Source organism: Phalangium opilio, unplaced genomic scaffold, assembly GCF_054372755.1.
Source record: "Phalangium opilio isolate 3A_F unplaced genomic scaffold, DU_Popi_V2 ptg000059l_1, whole genome shotgun sequence".
Classification (NCBI taxonomy): domain Eukaryota; kingdom Metazoa; phylum Arthropoda; class Arachnida; order Opiliones; family Phalangiidae; genus Phalangium; species Phalangium opilio.
In genome coordinates this window covers 2,840,560-2,846,559 of record NW_028324176.1, presented here as the reverse complement: position 1 = coordinate 2,846,559, position 6,000 = coordinate 2,840,560, and the positions used below count along the sequence as shown (strand labels likewise).

Sequence of the window (6,000 nt, the reverse complement as noted above, 5' to 3'; positions counted from 1 at the left end):
TTTTTGCTGATTTTAGTAATTTCTAAGCAGTAGACTCTAACAAATTACTTTGGTATTTCGTCCGAGCTTGAGCACCTTTATATGTATTTTCTAATTAACTGTAGCACCCTTAATAAGAAATAGGTCGTTATCAGGTCGAATTTTCGTCTAGAAAAGTAATTCAGGTAAATTATTACAGTTAATAGAGGTTTTTATATCTTTTGAAGTAAACTTTTCGACGTTCTTTACGGCCAAGGCTTAAGTTATATAGACTAATAGCACCCCATGTTATTTCCCCATAGAGCTTAATACAGTCGAAGGCAGAGGGCTGCCATTACTCTATTTTAGTTACTCTTTAAAGATTATTAAAAAGGCTGATTTCCAGCTCTCATTTGTTTTGGAATCCTTTATATAGTCTGCTCAATTTTATGCTAGAAACAGAGCCTAACCGGGTTAACCCTAGGTTTTTTATGTTGTATTTACCGTGTGCGCTTGCAATTTGATGTAAAAATGGCATACCTATTCAAATTATTAACGTGTTGAAATAAAGATAGTGCTTTTCACCCTGTGAAAAGATCGAAAACTTCAAAATACTACTGGTAAGATGACAAAAAGTTTAAAATGTTTTCCTTACGGCAGTTTAAAGACTCGTGGTGTTTACCTTAGCGCAGTTTGTTACCAACAGTGGATTTTGTTAATTCATAAATATAAGTAACTGTGGTGCTGATTAATCCAGGAGGTCAGTGTCGTTATGTAATTTAATTAGTCAAATAATTTCCATGTTAACATCAGCGCAGATTTTTCCAACGTAACCACGTCAGCAACGGAGGGTTACGTTGTTCGCTATCTCCACAGTTCACATTGCCGTTTGTTGATTTGTCTAAATTGCTATGAATTGTTTAGGTATTTAATTTAATTACTGTTATTGAAGCCAAAGCTGCTAAACTATAGAATCACATCATTCATTAACATATGTTATAGATGATCTTTATGTTACCGCAAATTTAGCACGTGGTATGATAAAAATTGAACACATCGTGTTGGCAAGAATGAAAAACTCTTCTAAACTTTACAATTAAGGTGATTTGAAACTCATTTTATAAGCTAAATCAACACTGCCAAACCTCAATCCTTCATTAATTTCAACTTAATTAAGTATAATTAACGTGAATTTAAATATGAAATATACATATTTGGATGAGAACTCGAGTAACTTTGAAATAAAATACTTAATTAAGATTAAAACTGCACAAGCTGTTAGTATAGCCCCATGTTTTCTATCTCATACTTAGTTAATTTAAATTATCTTTAAAGTACATTAATAGGCGCGAAATTCGAAAGTTTAAGGCAAAATAAGATTCAAAACCCACTAAAAATTGCAATTAAGGTGATGCATACATTTAAACTCATTTTATAACCTAAATGTACACTGTCTAAACACAATCCTAAGTTAATTTTAACTCAATTTAATATAATTAACGTGAATTTAAACCAAAATATACATTTTTGGATAAAAGCTCAAATAACTTTTAAATAAACTGTTTAATTATGATTAAAACTACCCAAGCCATTGGTAAAGCCCAATATTTTCTATTTCACACTTAAGTTAATTTAAACTATCTTTAAAGTACATTAATTGCCGCGAAATTCAAAAGTTTAGGGTACCATAATGATGAATATATGGCAAAAATATTAAACTGCACTAAACATTGCAATTAGGGTAAAAAATTCAAATAAATTTTAAGCTTAATCCACTCACACGAACCACGCTCAAATTAAGATTAAAACATCACAAGTTTTTCGTACAGCCACAGTTAGTTTCCTATTTCACTTTGAAATTAATTTAAATGATCATTAAAATATATCAAAAGCGCATACATTAAAATTTTAGGGTAATTGCAATTAAAGTTAATATTTTATTGAAACTTGTATTGTAAACTAAATCCACACTAGATAATCAAGATAAGCCGTTAAATTAAACTCAATCAAGTATAATTAATGTGAAAGATTCGTGGATACCTTATAATTAAACTAACAAATTTTAATTAAAACTACCATTATCTTTCACCCAGCCACTACTTTCCTGTTTAATTCTTACGATTAATTAAATTGTCATTTAAAAGCATTTTTCCCCATTTTGAAAAGAGAGCCATTGAAAAGGATCGATATTTAAAAGTTTTGGGGCAAAATAGTGATTGTATCGCAAGAGTCAAACAGTCACGCCTCTAAAGTTGGCAGTTAGGGAGAATTTCTTGTTGAAACTCGTATAATAAACTGAAATAACACTAGTAAAAGAAGATAAGCCGTTAATTTCAACTTAATAACCATATTTAACGTGAAATTAATCGAAAACAATAGGTTTTTTGGGTAACTATAGATAACCCTGAACTGAAATTTTAAAATAAGATCAAACTACGCGAGTTGTTCTTTCAGCCTAAATGTTTTCCTATTTATCACTAAAATTAATTACATTATCACTATAATTCATTAATAGGCTCCAAATACAAAACTTTAGGGTAAGGAATGCGTCAAAAAAACTCTTCCATTTAAATTTTAATATATCATTAACATAGTTCGCAAAATCACCAGCAACAATTTAATCTGGCAACATTCAATGTAATAATGTTGCCAATAAAACAAGGGCGTCTAGCCTATAATTAAGCCACATCGCTAGCCATCTCTCGCTAATTCAATAAATTTTCTTCTTCTGAAATATCTCATAGCATACCAGTCAAGTGGGGGGAGCAACAGCAAATTTTAAAGCACAGTCTTGCGATTAGTCTTGGAATTTGGGCCTCAAATTACAACCTCTAATCTGTTTGGTACACATCAACGTCAACGTAAATGTTCAATGTGATTACCATTGTGGTGCAGGTATTCTTCATCTGCCCATGTCTTGCAATAACTTTTCAAGAAACGAACTCATGACGCAGAAAGTCCAATTAAATGCCTTCAGAGATTTTCTTATCAAGAAACAGGGTCCGATAATTTGGTTTCCAAGATTGCCCTCCCAAAAATGCACGTTATGAAGGTTTAAGGTACCATTCCTAAATAGCCTCGTTAGAGAACAGTACCTTTCTAAAAAATAATGGATCGGCTTCAATTAGTTCACGCAAAGGTTTTGCCGTCTTAGGTAATCCTCGTAAACATCATGCTCAATTTGCCCTGGTTTGAATACACTGGCATTTTGCTAAGAGACGAGACTAACTAAATTCGATCCTAACTGCTACGTAACGACGATTACTTTTCACTACGGCCTTTTTTCTCGGTTCCACAGACAACTCGGACCTTCTTCAAAGTTATTCCCAAAGAAACCTTTATGTTTTCCTTATTTAGTCCAAAGTTTAAAGTTAGGGGTGTTTAAAAATTGGCCAACCATTATTACAATGGTTTTTTTACAGTATTTGTGCCTTTTTGACAGACGTATTGTTACAATTGTAACACTAGAGACCTTGTATTTCTTATGGGACGAGCAATACCGCAACACTGACCCCAAAAACCAAGATGGTAATTGTTTGGACCTATCTGGTCAGGACATTGGAGGACCAAACATACCGTGGTGTCACGTGTCGAACGTTAAAGCGACCTTCACCACGATACACACCATGACCTGCTCAAGCTGGCAATCTTTGAAAACTTTGAGGAACTTCCGGTCTCTTTAGATATACAGGGTCTTTCAGTGTCGCAGCGGTAACGTTCAACTAAAGGCAGTATTTTATGCCGAACGGTCTCCACACCTACAACATTCGGGTGCGAACACCTTCGTGATTTTGGTAGTGCAAGATCGTGAACGTAGAAGAGACTGTATAGTCTGTAATGAGGATAGAGTCTTTGACATCGTAGATAGTTTTGAAGCCAATCTCATGCTAGTAGTTGAGCGGTCGAACATGAAGTTGCACTAAGCCATTCTACTGTTCGTGCCAGTTTGCAAGGGCATTACAACCGGCATAATCATATCCCCCTACATCAAGCCTTAACGGCAATACCATTAGTCTTACCATGCGTCATGAGTTTAGTGGTTCCAAATGTAATGTAAGACACGGACAATCCTCTGGAAGAGTGCCTCAACCACAATGGTACACACTTTGAATATTTAAGTTGAGTTGTTTACCAAACAGTTTAGAGGTTGCAATTTGAGACCCAGGTTCTAAGAGACTAAGACTAATCGTAGGACTGTGCTTTAATATATTTTGTTGCATTCAGGCATACAATAAAACATGAATTATAAACATTTATTTACACCCTGTATAATTTAGTATGACATCTCCCGTTGGCAGTATTGGGGGTTTCACATAAAGGAAGCTGTTGGTCTGATCTCGACAACACTGTATATGTATACAGTGTACGAAACAAATATTTTTCTTCCATATTTCAAATACCGTCGTTTTTAAACTTCTTTCATAAATAAAGTACAACATTATTTGCTTATCGAAATCAATGTTTTTGAATATAAGTTAAATGTAATTAACGATAGTTAAGTACTTCTTTAATCAATTAGAAATAGATCAACCCCAAATGTATGACGGTAAAGCAAAAAAAAATTATTAAAATTTTAATTACAATAAGACTGAAGTGACAGATATTATAAAAAAACGTCTTGGTTTGGACCAAGGCCGAAAAAACAAACGATATGTGTGAGGTTTATCATTTGACTGAAGTTTCAGATATTGCAATTGTTTTAGTTATTTTTATCCATTTAATCCTTAATCAATATTAAATTCAATCAAATGATTTTACTGTTAATCGATCCATTCCCTCTAAATTAATTGAAAAAATTACATATCTAGGCTTTTTCAAGAACAATTACATTTTCCGAAATCATTTTATCATGAAATTAATTATTTTGAAGGGATTTCGCGTCGTTGCTCACTAACTTGTAAGCACCTTGACGGACATAGTTTTAAATGTTGCGGGCTTAACAACTTTTTTATGACTTGTTATATTCATTTCACGCGGAAATAATTTGGGTATACACATTCATTACCAGTTATGCGAAGGTCACACTTTCCTCCGACCCCCCTTCCTCTATTTTCCCAATATAAAAAATTTTAAAAGCACCAGTGGTTCAAGTGTATGGGTCATCTGGGCCGCCGCAACACACTCAGCCAATAATACCATATAGTTCGAAACCTTTTCACATAAGTGACTCTCCGGACTTGCCCGCCAAGCTTAATAACCTAAAACTATAAAACATTCGTGTACATGAATGATTATGGTTGTGGCTTATCACTCGCTAGCGCCTGAAGGACCGATCACTCAGTGTAATTTGAGTACATTTGTAAGTGAGTAGACCATTTTAGAATATATATTTCAAATATTCTATGATGATACCTCAACACGTACTCCCTTCAAAATAATTAATTTCATGATAAAATGTTTTCGGAAAATGTAATTGTTCTTGAAAAAGCGTAGATATGTAATTTTTTCAATTAATTTAGAGGGAATGGATCGATTAACAGTAAAATCATTTGATTGAATTTAATATTGATTTAGGATTAAATGGATAAAAATAACTAAAACAATTGCAATATCTGAAACTTCAGTCAAATGATAAACCTCACACATATCGTTTGTTTTTTCGGCCTTGGTCCAAACCAAGACGTTTTTATATAATAACATTTATGATTTGAGGCCCTAAATACATTACTAAATGTTACTAAGCATTTGTTACAATAAGAAACACATCCGAACATGGCTGCTAAACTTTTAATAACATGCATATGTGTATCTACAAGCAGAAGGAAATTTTTTTTTTTTTTTTCAGCGTAAATTTCACCTTCATAAATTTTCTTAAAATTATTTTCAGCGCTAAACACTATAATTTGGTATTCGGGTTCTAAGATTTTTTGAAAAGCCGAAATCTGTTCTATACTAACGGGTCCTACCGGTAAGTTAGCTTCATGGTGAAGTTTTAGGGCCTCTTCCCTCTGTAGCGGTCTGTTAGGTGCCTGTATTCTACGGTATCGGTTATAGTCGAAACCAGATCTATCTTGTTTTTGTTGTTTTAAATAGGTTAAGTCC

General features: G+C 33.3%; 1 long non-coding RNA gene across 1 annotated transcript; it reads left to right on the top strand.

The window, feature by feature from the left end:
* The first annotated feature begins 496 nt into the window (after nucleotides 1-496).
* Nucleotides 497-1,342, top strand: LOC149667330 (uncharacterized). Its single transcript, XR_016368196.1, has 3 exons — nucleotides 497-578; nucleotides 772-882; nucleotides 961-1,342. It is a non-coding gene; the product is annotated as an uncharacterized LOC149667330 (long non-coding RNA).
* Nucleotides 1,343-6,000: the final 4,658 nt, after the last annotated feature.